This window comes from Oryctolagus cuniculus, chromosome Y (assembly GCF_051225735.1).
Source record: "Oryctolagus cuniculus isolate XC-2025 breed Fujian yellow rabbit chromosome Y, ASM5122573v1, whole genome shotgun sequence".
Lineage (NCBI taxonomy): Eukaryota > Metazoa > Chordata > Mammalia > Lagomorpha > Leporidae > Oryctolagus > Oryctolagus cuniculus.
The window spans coordinates 27,950,255-27,973,908 of record NC_142889.1 but is presented as its reverse complement, the minus strand read 5'-3'; the positions used below and the strand labels follow the sequence as shown (position 1 = coordinate 27,973,908).

The window sequence follows — 23,654 nt, the reverse complement described above, 5'->3', positions numbered from 1 at the left end:
AAAGTCAGATAAAATAGTCAGATAAAATAGTTTACTAACCTGATTCTTGAATGGCCAAAATACATCTTACATTAGCCAAAATACATCTTACATTAGACAAAAACACAAGTAAATATCTTAGTGTGATAAAATATATTTACTAGAAACTACTTTTTTTTTGATAGGCAGAGTTAGACAATGAGAGACAGAGAGAAAGGTCTTCCTTCCATTGGTTCATACTCCAAATGGCTGCTACAGCTGGAGCTATGCCAATCTGAAGCCAGGAGCCAGGTGCAGGGCCCAAGCACTTGGGCTATCCTCCACTGCCTTCCCAGGACACAGCAGAGAGCTGGACTGGAAGAGGAGCAACTGACACAGAATCCGGCACCCCAACCTGGATTCGAACACAGGGTGCTGGCACCACAGGTGGAGGATTAGCCTAGTGAGCCATGGCACCTGCCTAGAAACTACTTTTCAATATTGTTATTAACAAATCAATGCATTCTATTTACATTATTATTGTATTTATTCACCTTTCACTAATTTATGAATGCTATGACTCTATTGGTGTTCTATTGTAGGTTAAAGTTTGTTTTCATCTCTAATAGCTACTGTTGTCATAGGTTTTTGCTTTATATTGGAGGGAGAAATATTGAAGCGCTTGAAGATGAAACCCAGTGATAGGAGAGAGTATACATTGGAAAAAGCAATCTCTAGAAGTGATAAGACAAGATACTAGATAATAAGAAATTGATAAAGTGTGCTTACAGCTGATATTTGGGAATAGATCAGGTCAAATTCAGATAACATTTTCAGAAAATAAATGAAAGAAACAATGACCTGTCAATTTGTAGTTTAGTGTTCATAAAAAAAAAAAAATCTGTGCCCAATGAAATTCTATTTGAAACAGAAGCATGGTCTCGATTTTGGAAACAAATAAGCAGGCAGAAAATGCCAAAATGCAATTTTCCAATATGAAAGAACAACTACAATGGAATAACTGAAAAAATTCATTCTAAAAAAACATCCCCAGCCTTCCTCTTCAAAAGTAGGGTAACTGGACACTCAATCAGTAGTTGCAACTGGTTCCTTTACTTTTATAAAAGAACAGACATTTAGTCATTCACCCACATAAGTATATAAATTTTCTTTTATTAACATAGGACTGGACTAGAGACCATGGTGGTAAAATGTCTCATGTTCAACTTTTGTTAAAGTTCAGGCAGCAAGATATATCTATATATAACAGCTTACAAATTCTGAGTTACTCCATATCTGCTATTGTTTCCTTGAATTAGGCCAAATGATTAGAAACCTGGCTACCTTGGTTGCTTCATTTCTCTCTCTACACAACTGTCATAGCACACCTATACTTTTGCATAATCATATTTTATAACATTGAAGGTTGTTGTAAAAGTGAAACAAAGAACTATCTTTTCACATCCTTAATTTTGTTTCAACTTTGAGCTCCATGTCTGAAATTTTTTTAACAAAGGCCCAGCAAATGATTTTTCTTCACTTCTGAGAAATTAGTGTATTTGGATCTATTAGTTAATGTGAATCCCACCTCTGAAAGTGAATCTATTTTATTTCAGTAGAATCAGCAATTCATCTTTAACTCAGTAGGACTTTGGCTGATAAATCTAAATCTTCTGTTGCTCCTTCCTTTTGACTGTTTCTTCTCTTTGTATTTGTCATTTATTTTCTCCTACATTAGTTCATTCAAGACTACTCATATCTTCTGTGAGGTCAGCTGGACTATAATTTAAAGAGATAAGGCAGAAAACTCTCCTAGATTCTTTCATATTTTCCTGGATTAAAGGTGAGTATGTAGATAAAATCTTCAATGGGGAAATGTGAATAAACATTATAAAAATAACATTTCTAGTACCAAGGCTACTTTTGAGGGACCTGAGGTAATATTTAGGGTTCAATAATTACTTTGTGGAGTAGTCTTGAAATATCAAATACTTGTACATTAGGAGAGTGCCTTCTCCCAGATAGCTCAGTATTCAGCAATGTTTGTGCAGAAAGAAGGAAAACTTTCCTTCCACTTGCAAGTTTTCACCATCCAGTCTCTTACAATTTGCATAATATGGAAAAGTATGTAACACGTGACAGCAAGAGTAAGCCTTAGGCTGTGAAATTTGCACCTCACTCACTAATATTCTTGCAGAGCTCTCAGCCTGTATCAATATTTCAAAGTTATATCCAGGTGTCCACCTGCTACTTATGTCGTACCTCAAAAATGTGATGACTCCTGAAATTCTCTAATTTCTTTGTATTGAAATATTTTCAGACATTGATTTACTTATTTTAAAAATAGGAAATAATGAGTTACATAGGTGTGCAGTAATATTTCTCTGGCTTGGAGCAAAATGGAGAAGAGATATTTATCAGGGTGATTTTGAAAATGAATTATTCCTGTTTAAGTGACAAGCCTACATTAGCTCCCTTAATTTGGACTGAAGTCACGCATAAATAAATTTTAGCTGCTATTAATAAATGAACTTAATTCACTCTTTCTGTACATGACAGTTTGTCGTTTGTTTATTTGGAGTTTTACTGTTTTCAGGATTTTTAAAAATTTGTTTTCAAGGGTTCTTTGGGGAGGGGAATGTTTCTTTTATATTTTCAATTTAAAATTTTAATTAATTTTTAACAGATTCAATATAGTTTATAGATAAAATTATGAGAATAAAATGATATTCCCTTCTTCTCTCCCTGTCTACCTCCCTCCCCCTCTCCATCCCACCATCCTTCTCTCTCCCTTTCTTGTTTGCTTTCTCATTTTACACTTGGAGATAACATATTTTAAATTTACATACAATAAAAGGCTTACTTATTCACCAAATGAGAAGTTTAACAAGTAAAAAGCAACCTAGTTTGGCAAGAATATAAGCAATGGCTATACACAGTAATTGAATGGAAAGAAGTGACCATTTCACTCATGTAAAGTGCATTTTAAAGCAATCACAGATCATGAAACTATAGTAGTACAATAGTCCTAACCACTGGTTTGGCAAAGCTAAAAAGCAACATTTTATAAAATTATATTTCCATCAATACTGATACACACAGTTATTTCTTGTTTTGTTTTTATTTTTTTGATGGGCTGGTTTTTTTAGATAGAAACTTCTAGCAAATCCCTCCACCCCACTCCAATCAACCTTTTTGTTTCTGCTTTAAAACATAATGCAAAAAAATCCACAAACCCTGCTCTCTGTACCCAAGCCCTTCTATCAGGAAAGCTAGTCTACCTGTGAAGTCTCACACTGTCTTTGTAGTCAGATAACAGTAACAATTACAACAATAATAAATAGAACAAGACAACTGGAAAGTACTATTGGTGTTTACCAACTGATGTTTTTGTTTTGTGCAAGCTGCATGGAAAGGGCAGGAACCTGTGTATTTCAGGGCAGCACTTGAACCCCAGAACCCACTGTGGTCATGGAACCAGACACCTGGCCCCCCTTCAGAATTCCACTCCAGCCAAGACCTCCACTGCAGTTCACTGGCAATGCTGTGTCTCCTGGATGCTGCTGCCACATCTGTCACACCCACACTTCCCTGCCTCTCCAGACTCTCCTCCCTTAGTGCTCTGGAGTAGAGGAGGAGAGGCACCCCAGGCAGGATGGCTAAGAGTTGGGATATGGAAACTGTGGCCTCATTCTGGCCCCAGGAGCCTTGCCTCCTCATGATCCTGTGTAGGGGCAGGGTGAGCTGGTATTTGTCCTTCCTCTTTTCTTCATCTTTCTTTTGAAAGATGGGCTGTTGACCAGAATTGCTTATCAATGCTTTCAATAGGATGGAAAAACTTGGTCTAGCCATGGAAGTGGAGGGAGACCAGCAACCAAACAGATGTGGTTTCTGCTCTTGTATATTATTTTTGAGTACTCACAAACTCCATGGTGGAGGCTGTCTCTTGCCAGAAAGTGCATGTTGGGGGCCCTCACCTGCCCTCACATTGAAGCCTCTGTGTCCCGGCCTCAAGACCCCCAGATTCCTTGTGTATTCATACTCACTTCTCTGCCCTGACTCATTGCTCCTTGTTTCATCGCCCCTTTCTGATCTGTGTTTACCATATTTTGTGAGCTGGCCTCTGCCTGAGAAAACACCCTGTGCATTGGAAAATACAGGGGAGAACAGAAAAACATATATTGCACTTAAATAAAATTAAAATATTGTGTAACAAGTGATTCTATAAACAAACCAGAAACACAGTTCACAGAATGGAAGAGTACACAGGGATACTTAAGTTCATGGAGAGGATGTGTATTATAAGAATAATGTATGTGGATTTCAAAAAACATGTTTTGTACCAAAATAAATCCACCTTTTAATTCCATCTTCCACACATTTTAAAGTACTGTCTTACCTGGAAATTATATACTGATAAGGAATTAGTACCTAGTACATAAAAAGAACAATCACTACCCAACAACAACAAAAACCCTGAATTTAAAATGGAGAAAGTTTCAGAATAAACTTTTCTCCAAAAAATCATTCACAGGTTGCAAACAAGTACTTGAAAAGATGCTCAGAATCATTCATCACAAGTCTACCTGTGAATTCACATCCATGTAAATTACTATAATAAAAATTAAAAATCATTGACAAAAATCATGGAGAAATCTGATGTTTGTATATTGCTGGTAGTAATGTAGAATAGCACAGCCACTGTGGAAAATAATTTTTCAGATTGTTCTTCAAAGTTCATACACAGAATTAGATTGTTCTTCAAAATCCAAACAGAATTGCCATGCAATCATGTCATCCAACTCCTTAGTATATATTCAAAAGAATGGCAAACATTTTTATGCAGACATTCCTGGGTGTGTGATTCTCAGGAGCCAAAAGTGGAAAACAAGCCAAATGTGAATCAGCTGATGAGCTGATGCAGTGGAAATTGGCAACAAAGAGCAAGTTAGTGCTCATCCATCACAAGCTGTTGAGTGATCCATCCATTGATGAAAGATCACATATTAGATGATTTAATTTATATACCATACCTTGGATAGACTAATACATTCAAATGCATTCATGGTTTCCAGGAGTTAGTGGGAGGGAGAAATAGAGAATGATGGATAGTTGGTATAGTTTCTTTCTGTGCTGATGCAATATTGTAAAATGCAGTAAAATAATAGAACGTTGTTCCCTTATTGTATTAGAGTGGTCCATTTAAGATTTTTTAAATGAGATTATCTAAATAATGCAAATTTAGGTCATATTTATGAATGGAAAATTTTCTGTCATTTGATTTCCAATTAGAAGTATTAACACTTGGCCAAGACCATAATTTCTTCTTTTGTAAACACACACAGATTCTACTTTCCTCAACTCTCATTTTTAAAATGTTGTTAAATGCTTTGAGAATGATTTATCACCAACAATCTTGTCTTTATTTCCTTGATGATAAGATGATTTAATGAGAAAGATGAGTTGTCTTGCATAAAATAGAAAAGGCTTTCTTCATGCTTGCTACAAACTTGGTTTAGAGTCAGATGCTCACATTTACACCAGCTCTTCTGTATCTTTAAATACATGTGCAGATACTTCTTTTTTTATTTTTTGACAGGCAGAGTTAGTGAGAGAGACAGAGACAAAGGTCTTCCTTCCATTGGTTCACCCCTCAAATGGCCACTATGGCCAGTGTGCTGTGCTGATCCAAAACCAGGAGCCAGGTGCTTCCTCCTGGTCTCCCATGTGGGTGCAGGGCCCAAGCACTTGGGCCATCCTCCACTGCATTTCTGGGCCACAGCAGAGAGCTGGACTGCAAGAGGAGCAACTGGGACAGAACCAGTGCCCCAACTGGGCCTAGAACCTGGGGTGCTGGAGCCACAGGTGGAGGATTAGCCTAGCGAGCCACAGCACCAGCCTGCAGATACTTCAATAAGTCATTCAGATACATATATACTGGAACTAATAATCCTGGACAAAGCATTTTTAAAATTTTATATATTTTGAGAGACACAGAGAACACACACACACACACACACACACACACACACACACACACATGAGAGGGAGGGAGGGAGGTGGGTGGAGAGAGAGAGAGGGAGAGAGAGGGAGAGAGAGAGAGAGAAAAGAGGAAGAGGAAAAAGCATGCAGATAGAGAGCACCCATCAGCATGTTCACTACTCCAATGTCAACAGCAGCCAGGTTAGGCCAGGATGAAGCTGGGAGCCATGAACAACTCCCAAATTAGTGGCAAGATCCACCTACATAAACCGTCATCTGCTGAATCCCAAAGTGTGCATTTAGCAGGATGTTGGAATTGGAAGTGGTGCTTTACATGGGTTATGCACATCTCAACAAACTTCTAAAAGTCTGCTTCCATGTAAATGGAATGACATTTTTAAAATTTTTAAATGTAAGACATTTTTAAAAACTTAAGACTCACAAAACATTGTTGAATTATTGATATTAATCCAAGAAGTTGCTAAGCTTTGACCTCATCATGTAACTTGCTTGTGGCCCAGTGATTTTTGCAAAAAAAAAGAAAATATTTGTAGAACAATTTAAAAATATTACTGTTACTAAAAAATGTTACTGTTGAGAATGATATTGATAAATCTTTTTATTTATTTGAAAGGCAGAGAGAGAGAGAGAGACTTCCATCTGCTGATTCACTTCCCAAGTGGCCACAATGGCCAGGGCTGGGCTAAGTCAAAGCCAGGATCCAGGAGCTGCTTCTGGGTCTCCCATGTGGTTGCAGAGGCCCAAGCACTTGGGCCATCCTCCACTGTTCTCCTATGCTATTAGAAGGGAGCTGTATCAGAAGCAGAGCATCTGGGACTCAAAAAGGCACCTATGAAGGATGATGGTGCTGTAGGGAGAGGCTTAATCTGCTATGCCACAGTACTGACCATGAGAAATGATATTGGAAAATAGAAGTTCTAAGGGCAGGCATTTTGGCATACCAATTTAAACCACTGCTTGTGGTGTCTGCATCCAATATATGGAATGCCTGCAATTTAGTTTCACCTCTGCTTCCAGTCAAGGTTCCTCTAAATGCACTTTGGGAAGCACCGAGTGATAACTCAAGTACTTGAAACCCTGCCACCCATGTGTGAGACCTAAATGGAGGTCCCAATGCCTGGCTTCAACCAGGGCCAGTCCTTGATGTTACAGACTGTTGAGGAGTGGACCAGGAGAAAGATCTCTCCTTCTTTCTATATTTTTTTCTTTTGAAATGCAGTTTTAAATTTATGTAATATTTAACAGATTCAATATGAAATACATGCAAATCTAACAACACAATAATATAACCTTCTTCCCTCTTTGTCACCCTCCTTCCTTCTTTTTTTTCAGTTTTTGAGACAACATATTTTAAATTTACATTACAGTAAAAAGGGTTAATACATCACTGAGTAAGAAGTTTAACAAGTAAAAAGCTAAATGTCCCTAGATTAATGGGAATATAAATAATGGCTATGAACAATTATTGAATGGAAAAAATGGCCATTTCACTCCAATATAGTAAATGTTTAAGTGATCATAGATCATTCAAACTACAGTAGCACAACATTCTTAACCACTGGTTTTATAAATGTATAAAACAGTTTTACCAAATTATATTTGCAGTGATACTGATACACACAGACACTTCCTTCTTTTTCATTTGTTTTTAAAATTTTCACTCCCACATGTAAGGTAGAACCTGTGTATTTTTCTTTCTGGGTCCAGCTTATTTCCCTCAACATGATGTCTTCCAGTTGCATCCATTTTGTTGCAAATGGTAGAATTTCATTTTTTTATAGTTAATATTCCATTGTGTATACATACCACATTTTCTTTATCCACTCATCTAATGATGGACAACTTGGTTGGTTCCAAATTTTGGTTACTGTGAACAGTCTTGCAGTTAACATGGTGGTTCAGGTATCTCTTTTATACATTGTGTTCAAGACTTTTGGGTGTATACCCAGTAGTTGGATTGCTGGATCATTTGTCAAGTTTATTTCTAGTATTTCCACACTGTTTTCCTCAGTGGCTTCACTAGTTTACATTCCCACCAACTGTGTTTAAGTATTCCCTTTTATCCACATCCTAACCAACATTTATTAGTCTCTGTTTTTAGAAATTCTAAGAGTGAGGTGATATATCATTGTGGTTTTGATTTGAAATTTCCTGATGGCTAGTGATGTTAAGCCTTTTTTATACATTTGTCGGCCATTGATATTTCTTATTTTGAGAACTGTCCATTGATGTCCTTTAACTACTTCTCAGCTAAATTGGTTTTCTTTTGTTGTTAAATTGCTGATATATTTGGGTTATATTTTGGGTTATTAATTAATTTGGGTTGTAAGTGAAGGACATTTATACATAGACTATGCTCATTATTTTAGCATGTATTTATATATTTAGATGATAATTCTAATTGATTTATCTACTTCACTGACTTTCTAGTTTGCCCTTACAGACACTATCTTGTCTTTCTGTCTTAAATTATTTTCTCCTAGTGCTTTTTCATTTTTGTGTAACTTTCTATTATCTTTTCCTAATTTTTAAAACTTTCTTTACTGGTTTTCTTGTTATTTGTGTTCTACTATATTTTTTTCATTTCTTCCAGTTAATATTCCCCATTTTTCTATAGACAGAATAAGATCACATTGAATTTTAAGATTTTAATCAATCTTGGAGACTAATGAAACAGCATTTATTATTTCCATCTGCATTTAACATATGATTCAAGTGGTTGTTCAAATTAAGCACCCGAAATTTAAAGCCCATAATGATTTACCTGGATACAATAAGTGGCAGAAATTAGGTATAATCCCAAGTTTCTTCTTTCTAAGTCTGCTACTCCTCTTTGTAATTATACAGAAAAGAAATTTGTCTAGTGTTCTCACTAGATGAATAAAAATGGAAGAAGCAGTTGAACCCAATGGAAGGAAGTTTAAGAAGAAAAGGACAGATTTGAAGAGGAACATTATTGGCATGGATAGGAAAAATGCTTTAAAATGTTCTTTCTCCTTTTTTATTTATTGCTATTATTTTTTATTTCTTTTTTGTTGTTCTTTACTTTCTGTGTTCCTTTCCCCTCTTTTCCTTTTATTTTTTCTATTTTCTCATTCTTTCATATCCTCTAAACTTTGTTTTTTATTTTCTCTTCATCTTTACTTTATAAATTTTTTCTTTAATCTTATTTTCTTTCCTCCTTGTTTTCATTCTCCTTTTTCACCTCTCTCTCTCTCTCTCTCTCTCTCTCTCTCTCACACACACACACACACACACACACTTTCATTCACCTCTAGGTAATACAGTCTACTTCCTATGTATTGATCCTTAACTATATCAACCTCAGTAGACTTTCTGACTTTGATGCCGGAGGATATGACAGAATATAAAAAGATCAGAACCCTGAAACCTGATTTTTCTCCTTTGACTTGTATATGACTCAGGCTTACAATCCAAATGAAAGCTCACTTGGGTGGGAAAATGTGCTTTCCGTCTGGATCTCCCAGGACTAAACAAATGTCCCCAGGACCAAGTGCTATCTGCCTTCCCTCTTGCACACATTCCAGGCAGGGCCCTGGTACAAGAAGGAGGCAGAACTACATGAGACTCAGATACACTGCCTTAGTTCACAGTCATGCTCAAGTTTAAATCCAGACTTCTAGGAATAGGACTTGAAGAAAAAATAATGTAAGCAGCCAGCATGAGATGGTCTCAGGGCTCCCCTCCCCACTGCCCTTTCAAAAGGTGTGAATGTTCCCAACTTCAAAGGAAGACCCTGAAGAAATACACAATCTCTTAGCCTGTGGTGCCTTTTCCAGCTCTCCCCTTGCAGCCCATGCCGGTAACCACCTTTGCAGGACCTGGATGTGTCTACATGTAACACAGCAGCAGGCAGTGGGATGGCCTTTTTCTTGGTCAGAAACCCATGTCATGACATTTGGCCTATATGAGCAGAGGGATATGCTCTGGGATACGCTGGTCAATGAACCTGTGTACCATCTCAGTGGAAACATAGTACCTGAGACACAATATTATGATTCTATTTGGGTTGTCATGTACACATCTATAAGCAGCAATTCAGGATGAGGAAAGGTAGCAACTCCTTAAGTCTAAGAAATCTGCTCGTCCACATTTCTTTCCAAATGTGTAACTAACTGTAAAGTAAATCATTAATTTATACATGTATTTGTAAAAACATTGATACCACAAAGACAGTCATACTTTTTTAAAAAAATCACTTCTGCTGATTAAAACACTATTAAATCAAACCTTTATTGCTATTATCCCATATAATTATAATTCCTATACTTTTCTTCATCCTGAATTATTTCCTATAGATGTATACTTGACAACCCAAATAGAATCATATTATTATGTCTCAGTTCCAAGCTATAAAAAATACAATTCAACATATTTTTCTTTAATCCTCATCAAGACATTTACATACATATATACATCCATTTATAATATAAAATAATATTTGGCCATATAATGAATTGAAATAATCTTTGGGTTTTTAATTAGATTTTATTTCTTTGAAAGTCAGAGATACAGTGATGGAGGGAGCTTTAGAGAGAAAGATCTTTCACCGGCTGGTTCACTCTCTAGATGGTCACAATAGCCACAGGTAAGCCAGGCCTGAATCCAGGAGTCAGGAACTTCTTCCAGTTTCAAACATGGGTAGGAGGAGCTTAAACACTTAGCCATTTTCTGTTGCTTTCTTGGGCCATAGGCAGAGACATGGATTGGAAGTGGAGTAGCTGGGACATGAAACAGTGCCCACATGGGCTGTTGGCATTGATGGTCACAGTGCCAGTCCCAATCTTTGGGTTTTAGATACACTTAGTTTTAGAACCCCAAATGATGATTTCACTCTAAGCCTTAGGAAATATTTTATGCTATACTAAACTGACTTAAATAAATGAATCATGCATATTAGTAAAATTTTACTATGCAGAAGCAATACAGTTAGCACATAATTACATTACTAATCATAGATTGATAATTATAAATTTAAGAAAAGTCCTATGGCCATATATGGAGATGAATAAGTCAAGTCTAAGAATCATATTTGTGGGCATCTGGCCAATAGTTAAGAAACCAGTTAGAATGGCTTCATCCCAAATCAGAAAACCTGGATTTGATTCCTGCAAGAGGCTCCTGATGGCAAATTCTTGTTATTGTGCTCTCTGGGAGTGAGCAGGTGATTCTGAGGTGGCTGATTCCTTGCTGCACATATGGCAGACCAAGACTGGTCTACTGGCTCCTGGCTGTATCCTGGGACAGCATTGGCCAGTGAAGTAATTTTGCGAAATAACTGTTAGATGGGATATCTCTCTCCCTCTGTCTCACCAATCTAAAATAATTTTTAAAAAATGAAAGAAGTATGTTTCATGTTTTAACATCAGTAAAAATTATGCTGAAAGATGTAAGTAGCAATGGACAGTTCTCAGAATTCCCAGGTGATTATCTCCCTCTTCTCCTAATCCTAATGCAGATATCATTTCTATAAAATGTAGTTAATCATTCATGAAAAAATGTGAACTGTTCATGTTAACTACATACACATTCATGAATTAAATACATGCTCATGAATATTCAACAACTAAAAGCAATAGCAAGAAAGAATTACAGATGTTTGAAGCAGTTAAAGAAGGATAAGTTGGGGCAGGCATTATGGTGCGGCAGGTTAATCCACCACTAGAGACAACTACTTCCCATCTCAGAGTGTCATTTTGAGTCCTAGAAATTCTGTTTCCAACCCAGCTTCTTGATAATGTAACTGGCAATGAAGTAGGTAATGATTTAAGTACTTGAGTTCCTGCCATCCATGTGGGAGACCTGGATAGAGTTTGAGGTTTTGACTTCAATGTGACTCAAACTCAGCTGTTGGAGGCATCTGGGAGTTAACCAGCAGATAGAAATGAGATCTCTCTCTCTCTCTCAATTCAAATAAATAACTGAGAAAAGAAGAACAAAAATTATAAAATAAGTCTTTCTAGGAATAGTATCAGAAAGAAATGGATATCATATTTGGATCTACCCACTATAGTTTTTCTAATAGCATTTAAGCATAAGGAAAAGTTTTGTATGAACTTTTATAAAGGCATAAGACACAAAATCAACATATGAAAGCAGAAGTATATTTATACACCAGTAATGATCTTAATGAAAGAAAAATCAAGAAAGAAATCATATTCATAATAGCTACAAGGGTTATATACTCAGGAATAAACAACTAAATAATTGAAAGAGTTACACAATGGAAAATATGAATTATTGATGAAAGAAATCATCAAAATCACAAAATGAATTGGAAGAATTAATGTCATTAAAAGTCCATAGTCTCCAAAACAATTTACAGGTTCAATGCAATCCCTGTCAAAATAACAATATTAGAATTAGAAGAATTAATTAGAAGAAACAATCCTAAAATTCATATAGAACCATAGTCATAGGATAGCCAAAGTGATCCTGAGGAAAAAAGTCAATTAGGTGCTGAGGAGCTGCAGAGGGCAAGAAGCCCAGCATCCCAGGTTACTGCAGGCCCTGCAGCTTGTGAATCCCAGAAAGCAAGCACTCTGATCAGCCCCAGCCTTCAGTGGCCCGCCCCTCACACCCAAATTTGTATCCCTGTTACCTGTTCTTGTCTCCAGCCACTACACCACTTTCACCAAGCAAACAGGAGCGACTGCCCTTGGTCTGCTTCACCAGCCTTGGCACCTTTGTGGTAACCAGTGATTTAATCCTATTTGTTGGCCGATGCCATGGCTCAATAGGCTAATCCTCTGCCACTGGTGCCAGCACACCGGGTTCTTGTCCTGGTTGCCCCACTTCCAGGCCAGCTCTCTGCTGTGGCCAGGGAGTGCAGTGGAGGATGGCCCAGGTGCTTGGGCCCTGCACCCCATGGGAGACCAGGAGAAGCACCTGGCTCCTGGCTTCAGATCAGCGTGATGTGCCGGCTGCCATGTGCCAGCCACGGCTGCCATTGGAGGGTGAACCAATGGCAAAAGGAAGACCTTTCTCTCTGTCTCTCTCTCACTGTCCACTCTGCCTGTCAAATAAATAAATAAATAAAATAAAAAATAAAATAATCCTATTTGTCATTTTCACACCTGATGGAGGAGCTGAAGAGAAACTCGCCCTTCTGAAATGGGAAGGTAAAACCTTCATTGCCGAGACTTCTGGCCACTCTCACCACCCCTCAAGCCTAAGAATAACCCTGTAGATGAACGACTGGTTTCCAGTTGACCTCCCAACAGGGCGTTTCCAACCTCTGAGTGCACAATCTCTGTAACCAAGCAACACTCCAGAACACAGGTGCATATGTGCCCTCTAGCGGTCAATGGCTGAGCGTGCGCACAGAAGTTTGGAGACAATGGGTGCTCCATGTGCACTTGCAAGGTTTCTATCTCTCAAATAGGATGGATTTTGTTGCTTGCAAATGTCAGTGGAATTTGACTGAGTGTTGAGGTCATTAGGAAAGTAACACTCGTGCCTGTGGGAAAGCAGTCTGCACTGGACCAGGACTACAGTGGAGTGCAATTTCAGGATGCCAAAGGCCTAATCTAAGTAAACTTTTAAAATCCTTCTCTCAGCCGGCGCCGTGGCTCACTAGGCTAATCCTCCACCTAGCGGTGCCGGCACACCAGGTTCTAGTCCCGGTTGGGGCGCCGGATTCTGTCCCGGTTGCCCCTCTTCCAGGCCAGCTCTCTGCTGTGGCCAGGGAGTGCAGTGGAGGATGGCCCAGGTGCTTGGGCCCTGCACCCCATGGGAGACCAGGAAAAGCACCTGGCTCCTGGCTCCTGCCATCGGATCAGCGCGGTGCGCTGGCCGCAGCGCTTCGGCCGCAGCGGCCATTGGAGGTTGAACCAACGGCAAAGGAAGACCTTTCTCTCTGTCTCTCTCTCTCACTGTCCACTCTGCCTGTCAAAAAAAACAAAATCCTTCTCTCTAAATCCCCTTATTGCTCTTTATTCCCCCTCCACATCCCTTTGAGTCCTAGTTGGTTTCAATGGGACTTTAACAGATGGTAAAATAAAATCATTTTGTGTGATTTCAGAAACTGTGACCATATGTGTCAACAAGTGTGAACGTGGGACAAGAAATCAACACAGATTTTCCAGAAGTAATGAAACCACTGTTCTTTGTGCCTCTTACTCCTCTCATTTTGCCCATTTGAGTTTTTGCTATTATTTCCCTTAACTGAATCTTTAGTGAATCCACACTTGAATTTGGAGCAGCATGTGGTGTTTACAAATTTTTGTAAAGTGGCTGTTCACTTATCCCAAACACTTCATGTTTTGATGGTATGTTACAATGCCACTTTTAACCTGAAATATCTAAGTATGCCTTTTTGGTTTCTGGCTTTTACAGTGTGTTCTATTAAGCGGTCTGCTTCTCTTTTTTTTTTTTTTATTTTATTCCATCACCAACCACTGTGCCCCATCTAAGCAACAGTCCATAAGTCATCAATCAATTACAAGCCAGTTGTAGAATGATCTGAGGCATTTACAGTATTTGTAAGTTTGAGGAAACAGAAATCAAACCAAACAATCTCCAAATCCTTTGCCCCAGTCAATACAAGTAATGCAGCAATTTTATGTGTATTACATGTCCGATACTCCAGAGGGACTCCACAGCTCGGGGACAAAACCCCTACATGACCAGGCTATGAAAGAAGCTGATGACCTCCTCCTCCCCGCTGTGACTGACCCACAAGGGAGAGGAGAGTTCAGATAGGGGAATGCATAGAAGCAGGAAGTGTTTCTGGAATCTGGAAAAGCCTGCTGTAGACTGAACACTTGAGAAGAACAGAGGATGACCGCTGCACGCTGGTACCACCAGGCCAAGTCTACCATGGGCACAGTCCCAGTAGATAGACGCCCACACTGGATAAAGTTCTCAGGACCCAACCCAGTTCACAGAGCCTGCCACGTTATGTCTGCATGGAGGTTCTTCTTGGAGGATTGTCCTGGGCTCAAGTTGTAGCCTGAGTATCCCTAGATGTACCTGGTGTATGAGACAGAGCCATCAGAAAAGCTGCACATCTGGCCCAGTTCCTCTGCGTTACTGTTGGAGAACAGCTGGTAGAGGCTGCAGGGCACACAGTGCATGGACATGCAACCATACCAGTTGTGCCTGGTCGAGTGCTGCTGGTACTCTCAGTCACACACTCACTGATGTGCAGTTTGTGCAAGCACCAGGAGCCTGGCCTGGCCCTCAATGACTACTGGTGGCAGAGGCCAGGGCCACAGCAGCCTCCTGAGCAGGTACCCCGGGGCTTTGCTCCTAGGGAGCAAGCACCGTGTAGGTAGGCTCCGGCTTCAGGAAAGCTATTTTTGTGGTGCTGTGGTTCATCAGGGCAGACAGCAGAAGAGCCAGCACTGCTCTCCTAGTGAGAAATCCACTCATCTTGGACCTGGCTCTTGGTACCCAAGGCCACTGGTCAGGAAAGCAGAGTACAGGGCAAGTGGCCCATGGACAGCCTGAGCACACACTCAGGTGGTGCAGCCTGCTCAGCCTGCCCCAGAAAAAGTGACACCCAGATTATCAGTGCACCTTAACTCATTTACCTCTGAAGTATGCAGGATGTTGGTGTGAGTGTTTGGAACATTGCTTAGGATACCATGTGGGATGTCCACATCCCACATAGGACTGCCTTGGTGCTTGGATCAAGTCTAGGCTCCTATTTTTCCTGGCCCATTCCCAGTTGTTGCTGTCAATTTGGGAATGGACCAGTGACAGGATGATCTGACTCTCTGTCTCTGTCACTCTCTGCAATTAAAATAACATGAAAGGAAATAAAATATTAAAATTTTAAATGGACAGTATTTTAAAATCTGTTACAGTTAGAAAACTCCCACCTTTTTTTTTTCCCTTTCAGGATTCTCTTGGCAATAATTATTATTATTTGATGTGAATTTTTAAACCTGTACAATTTTTTAATCTATATAAATTTAAATAGAATATGCTTTGGGATTTTTATTGTGATTAGGTTAAGAACAGTATTTTAACTGTACACCCAAATGTTGCCTTCCCCCTACTTTTTGTCTTATTTGTTCTTAAAACCTATTTGAGAGACAGAGTGGGTGTTCCTGCATTTTCAGGAAGCAAGCCAGGGAATCTTGTACCTAAAAACAATTTCTCTAACTCCCTTCTCTGATGTTTTTGTTGTCTAAATGTCCATAGTACATGATTTAGCGCATTTAGCACATTACTCTGTGATCTTCTGATACAACATCCTTGGATAGAAGTGAGAACAATGTGAATTGGGCTTAGAAGAGTAGTATTTGAATTATAACTCTTTAAGTGCTAGTAGTGAGCTGCTGAAGCCTGTTTATTCATATATGAAATGGCTGTAGCATCCCTAACTCATGTAGTATGGGATTAACAGTGATTGTGTTTGTCCAAGGGAAATTGGATAATAAAATGATTTTTCTCATTAGTTGACATGAAGATTTGCCTTAATGGGGCCATCATTGTGGCTTAGTGGTTTTGTCACCAGCTATCATTTGGGTGCCATTTTGAGTCCTGATTGTTCCAGCTCCCTACTAGTAGTACTAAAGCCCATCAGTCTGGGTTTGGTTTTCTAGGAAGGTATTTCATTGATCTGATCAGATTTGTTTGCTTCTTAGAGAAACGGATTTCTAACACTCTAACACATATTCCTATGGTTTTTCTGCTCATCTAATGTTTTTATGTTTGTTTATAAGAGGAAAATTCTGTTGGGCTTGGATAGGAATGGGTTCAATAACCTTCTCCCTGAGCTACCACCAGGGATAGATAAGTTTAATAAGTTTATAAGGTCTACTAAGACCAGTGTCCTGACTTCTGAATTCTGTCCTTGTGTCCCTGAGACCTCTTTCTTTCACTTGATCTACCCAGACTCAGAGGGCTTTGGCTTACTCCTGGCCAGATGTTTTCCCTTGGTCAAACTGTGAAGATAGAAAGTTCACCATCTTTACAGATTTTTGACTTCCCATGGGGCTTTTTCAGGCTAGCAACACATGTTTTCCACCCTAAACACCTGCTTCCTTCATGTTTCTCACCACCACAGTAATGTGTGCATCTATCCTCTGGTGCAGTTTCACCAGGGACAACTTAAAATTGCAATGGCCATTTTGAGAGACCTTTGGACATCTCCAAAAGAGGTACTTTGAATCAATAAAGCACTGTGGCCTGGCAGGTAAAGTTGCCACCTGCAGAGCCAGCATCCTATATGGGCACCAGTTCAAGTCCCGGCTGCTCCACTTCTGATCCAGCTCTCTGCTATGGCCTGGGAAAGCAGTAGAAGATGACCCAAGTCTTTGAGACCCTGCACCCATGTGGGAGAGCTGAAAGAAGCCCTTGGCTCCTTGCTTAGGATCGGCACATCTCCAGCCATTGTGGCCATCTGGGCAGTGAACCAGTAGATGGAAGACCTCTCTCTCTCTCTCTGCCTCTGCCTCTCTGTAACTCTTTCAAATAAATAAATAAATCTTTTTTAAAAATTCAGAGGAAACTTCTTCAGCAGACTATCTTGTTTGTCTAAGAGAGATCATTTTGTTTAATGTAGAAGATATAACCTCTTCAGTTTACATATTTGGGGTTTAATAAATACTAGCAGCTATTTAATTATAACTTGATAGAGTTGACAAAGATCCATGTAATGTCAAAAGCAGCTATTTTCCACTCCCTTGTGGGTGCATATGTTTCAAAATCTGTATTTCTACATGTTAACATTCTTTTTTTTTATTTAATTGGGTTGTTTGCTTTGTAGTTGTTTCATGGTATTTTTTTTTTAACTTTTACTTAGTGAATATAAATTTCCAAAGTATGGCTTATGGATTACAATGGCTTCCCCCCATAATGTCCCTCCCACCTGCAACCCTCCCCTTTCCCATTCCCTCTCCCCTTCCATTCACATGAGGATTCATTTTCAATTCTCTTTATATACAGAAGATCAGTTTAGCATACATTAAGTAAAGATTTCAACAGTTTGCTCCCACACAGAAACATAAAGTGAAAAATAATAGATGATTTTTTAAATGATGATGAAATCAGATCAGACCTATTGTCATGTTTAATCCCAGTGAGAGTCAAGTTGGGAATTGCTAATTTCTTCTTCTTTTTTTTTTAACAGAAGATCAGTTTAGTATACATTAAGTAAAGATTTCAACAGTTTGCACCCCCATAGAAACACAAAGTGAAATATACTGTTTGATGTTAACATTCTTTTTGCAAAAGAAACTTAAGTAGCCTTTTACAGTGATAACTGTAAATTTGATTGTAGCTGACTCCCTCTTAATTTTTTCTTCTGTCCACTTCTTTTCTTTTTCTTTCTCATGAACTTTTAAAGATCAATATGTGAAAAATTCATTTTTTGTCATGAATACACTTTGGGAATACAGTCCAGATAAATTTATCTAAAAGCAAAATTTAAAGTAAGTAACATTGAGGGTATGCTGTTTCCTAGGCATCATTGTAGCCATGAAAGAAACAGAAGTTAAAAAAAGAAAAGAAGGTGGAGGCCCTCAGTAAAGTGGTTAAGATGACACCTGAGATGTCTAAATCCCTTATCAGAATACCTGTGTTGGAGTATAACTCCTATCCCACCTCCATCTTCCTGTTAATGCACACCTAGGGAAGGAGCCTGTGATGTCTCCAGCCCCTGAGTCCCTGCCACCTGGATTGAGTGTCAACCTCCTGACTTCAGCCTGGGTCTTGTGGGAATTTGAAAAGTGAACCAGTAGGTGGACGATCGCTCTGTCTTTGTATCTCAAATACATTAATTAAATAAAAATTATTAAATGAAATTTAAAGGATATCTATACAATTGTATTCAACTAATGGAATGATAATAATGGAGATCTTTCAAAGGCTGTAATTTCATGAAATGCAATGCTATGAATCATGACAACTCAGTGATAACCAAGTTGGAATTTCCAAATTCTCAGCTAATTTTAAGAACTTAGTGCTAAGTTAATTAAAAATAATTTTTGGGTGTTTTTACTGTTCCAAAGGAAAAGAAAGTAAATACACTGATTTACACTGACTTTTTAAATGACAGTATGATAAGAAAGCATGCAATTTTTTTGGGAAAATATTATATAGATGTGTATATATATATTATATAGATATATATACTTATATACATATTTATTTTATCATATATACATAATTAAGTTTTCAGAGGAGATATATATCTAATTCTTGCTTGTGAGATGAAGGGAGCTTTGCTTAACAACACTGTAGCTCTGTTTCCTCAATTGTAAATGGAGATACATAGCATCTGACTCCTAAAGCTGTTTTAAAGAATAAATAAATAATTACCTTCAGGGCACCCAGAATGCTGACACCAAGAAGGAGCTCAAAGAATATTTGCTGTTATCATAAGGAGTAGCACTGTGTTTCTGCATTTTCTTGCTGTTTTTCCAGTTATAATAGAAGATTGAATTTCAATTCATCTGGTGTGGTTCATTTAAGCAGGTTAGGAAGCCTCTGGGAATAAATAGGAAGAGATCAGTTCCCCTCGGGAAATTGGAAAATAATCCTGGAACTTGTTAATTAAAATCTTGCTAATTAACCTGCTTATCCATGGTCTATTAAATAATCAATGAAGTTTGCCACACAAGTAAAGGCCTTGCCAAATGCCTCCTTTTCCAATTCTCCTGGCCCAGCTCTAACTGCTAATGGTCTCACCTAAGGGACACAACCTTCCAAATTCCTCCAAATCTGATATAGCCCCTTCATCTCATCATAGTGGTTGAGCACAGAGTACAGCTTTGCTTTCATCCTAGAAAAGATCTCTAGCGCAGAAGATGGTCACATGTTGGTGTGATCAGCCTGTCACCTCCTTTCCTCCAAGCTGAGTAATGCCCAGGTGTTTGTCCCCAGTGTCTTCAACACTCATCTGCACTTCTGGATGAACCACACAAATGATCTGCATAGTCCTCTCTGTGAGCATGATTCCTGCTACAGAGATCTGCCCTGGCAACCAAAGAGTTCTGAGAGTGTGACTCTGCATCCAGAGCTTGCCCAGACCCAGGCCTTGCCTCCTCCTAGGCAGTCACAGTGCTTTCACAGTCTCAGCACCCAGGGCTCCCATGTTCAAGGACTGCTAGAGGGTACACTCTGCCCCACTAGCCTGTTCTGCCCACACAGTGACTGAGGAGTTCCTGGAGCCACAGCCCATGTATTCTACCCTGGCAGATGGAGCCTCTCAGCCAGACTGTAAGTCAGTGGGGAATGTGAATTTTTCCCTCTGGCAAAATCCTTGGGTGACATGCATGTGCAATACCTGCCAGCCACAGCCCCACTCCTTTCACAGTTGTGCTGGGTGTGTACAAGTGTCCCAACTGGCAACATTTCCCTTTGGTTGCAATAGATTCTCCTCCAAGCCTATTGCAGGTTGAGCATGGAGGAGCTGGTGTTTACCTGATGACAAGGTGGAGACAGTAACCACCAATTTACTTAAAGTACTGTGGTTGCCCCTGCCAACAGTCCTTACTAGTTGCTGTGAAACATAGAGTAGTAGAATTCACTAAACTGTACATTAAATTTCTATGAAGCTGCAAATGTTTGAGAAGTCATAATATTGTAAGTTGAAAATGTTATTTAAATCTGAAAATCCTATTATTCTGTACACTTTTGAAAAAGTTTCAAGATTTGGAAATACTTTGAGCAAAAACTGAAAACTTGAAAGTAGTTTACATAAGCGCTTTTTGTGATACTATTTTTGAAACTTATTTCATGTTTTGGTGAATTAAAAAGCAAATATATATTGGCCAGCACCACAGCATGGGAGACCAGGAGGAAACATCTGGCTCCTGGCTTCAGATCGGTGCAGTGCACCGGCCATAGTAACCATTTGGGGAGTGAACAAACAGAAGGAAGAGAAACATGAGAAATCCATAGAGGAATTTTTGTTGGTAATTGTCATGAGACACATATGATGAAAGGCATTTAGTTTAAATTCTCATTTCTAATATTTCTAAGGAAGATCATAATAGAATATTACAAAAATTGTAGCTTTATAAAGCCCTATTTAAAGCATATCAGACATAGACAGTTGTGATAGAGAAGTAGATGTATTTCTAGCAAGCCAGGGTATTTTATGTTATTTGACTTTATATATATGTATATCAGAATATACACGAGAAGGGTGGCATTATCATGGCATTTTAAAAACACATTTCCAGGAGTGCTCCAAGGGGAGTGCATGCCACACAGACAACAGCGGGGAGACTTGGGACGCTCCACACATCGGCGCTGGAAAGGGAGGTGAGCTCAATAACCCGAGACATTGGTGGGGAAACGGGGGTCAGAATCTAGAGGGGGGCCGGAAAGTGCAGCAAACTCACTACCGGAAAGAAGGAAAAAAAAAAGCTTCGGGGTTTCTCTTCCCCCTAACCTTGCAAAGGTTACAAGGCTGCAAGGCTAGAATTCCCAAGAGACAAAGAGCAGGCCTGTGCTCTGGATTTACATATCAATGGGGGAGAGCTAAGGAACTGAGTCACTACAATTCAGTAGCCTAGGCAACCCAGTGGGAGTCCAGAGGAGCCAAAGACTGGAAGCTAAATACCATCAATTCTGCACAGCCATGCCCTGCGGTGTTACTTATCCCCTGAATAAATAAAATAAATAAATAAATAAAAAGAGAGAGATTTACCACGCATAACCTGAGGGTGTCACCTTTGCACACCCTTAACCTGGAAGAACCAGGCAGAGCTCTCAGGCTGCACCCATCTCAAGCCTCCAAGGCTCCTCCAACAGCAGGCAGTCCACTTAACACGGACACAGTATAAATAAAAAAAAAAAAAAAGAAAAAAAAAACGCACAGTGACGCAAGAAGAATTAACTACGCCGAGTAACAAACACAGAAATAGAGGGAGCAAGATCAACGATGACACTATGATGCCTCCAAATAAGCAAAACACCCCAAGCCAAGAGTATGAAGATGATGAGATAGAAGAAATGCAAGATACGGATTGCAAAAAATTTATGATAAGAACATTTAGAAGTTTTCAAAAGCAAATCCTTGAACTACAGAAATCCTTAATGGACAAGATTGAAAATCTCTCTCGTGAAAACGAAATTTTAAGGAAGAGTCAAAATGAAACTCAGAAACTAGTAGAACAGGAAAGTGTTATAGTGAAGAGAAATCAAAATGAAATGAAGAGCTCAATAGATCAAATGACAAACACATTAGAAAGCCTTAAAAACAGAATGGGTGAAGCAGAAGAGAGAATATCGGACTTAGAAGATAGAGCACAGGAAAACATACAGTCAAACCAAAGAAAAGAAGAGGAAATTAGAAACCTAAAAAATATTGTTGGGAATCTACAGGATACTATCAAAAAAACCAACATTCGAGTTCTAGGAGTTCCTGAAGGCATGGAGAGAGAGAAAGGATTGGAAGGCCTTTTTAGTGAGATACTAGCAGAGAACTTTCCAGGTTTGGAGAAGGACAGAGATATCCTAGTACAGGAAGCTCATAGAACCCCCAATAAACATGACCAAAAGAGATCCTCACCACGACACGTGGTAATTAAACTTACCACAGTGAAACATAAAGAAAAGATCCTAAAATGTGCAAGAGAGAAACGTCAGATTACTCTCAGAGGATCTCCAATCAGACTCACAGCTGACTTCTCATCAGAAACCCTACAAGCTAGGAGGGAATGGCGAGACATAGCACAGGTGCTAAGAGAGAAAAATTGCCAGCCCAGAATATTATATCCTGCCAAGCTCTCATTTGTGAATGAAGGTGAAATAAAGACCTTTCATAGCAAACAGAAATTGAAAGACTTTGTGGCCACTCGTCCGGCCCTGCAAAAGATACTTAAAGATGTGCTACACTCAGAAACACAGAAACACGGCCATCAATATGAAAGAAGGGAAAGGAAGAACACCTACCAGTAAAAGAGCATGGGAAGCTCAAAGCATATACTAGAAAATATTTCCGGGAAAATGGCAGGGCAAAGTCACTACGTATCAATAGTCACATTGAACATTAATGGTCTGAATTCTTCAGTTAAAAGACACCGTTTAGCTGACTGGCTCACAGAACACAACCCAACTATTTGTTGCCTACAAGAAACACATCTCTCTAACAAAGAGGCATGCAGACTGAAAGTGAAAGGTTGGAAAAAGATATTCCATGCCAACAGAAACCAAAAAAAAGCAGGTGTAGCCATATTAATATCAGACAAAATAAACTTTAATACAAAAACTGTTCAGAGAGACAAAGAGGGACACTATATAATGATTAAGGGTTCAATTCAACAGGAAGATGTAACTATTATAAATGTATATGCACCTAATTACAGGGCACCGGTCTATTTAAAAGATATGTTAAGGGACTTAAAGGGAGATTTAGATTCCAATACAATAGTACTGGGGGACTTCAATACTCCACTCTCAGAAATAGACAGATCATCCGGACAGAAGATCAACAAGGAAACAGCAGATTTAAATGACACTATAGCCCAAATGGATCTAACAGATATATACAGAACTTTCAACCCTACATCTACAGACTTCACATTGTTCTCAGCAGCGCATGGAACCTTCTCTAGGATTGACCACATACTAGGCCATAAAGCAAGTCTCAGCAAATTTAAAAGAATTAGAATCATACCATGCAGCTTCTCAGACCACAGCGGGATGAAGCTGGAAATTAGCAACTCAGGAAACCCCAGAAAGTATGCAAACACATGGAGACTGAA

The 23,654-nt window shown here is 39.0% G+C and overlaps 1 pseudogene; it reads left to right on the top strand.

Moving 5' to 3' along the window:
- LOC149119434 (uncharacterized) overlaps positions 1-23,654 on the top strand; it is a 214,413-nt pseudogene that overhangs the window by 64,062 nt on the left and 126,697 nt on the right.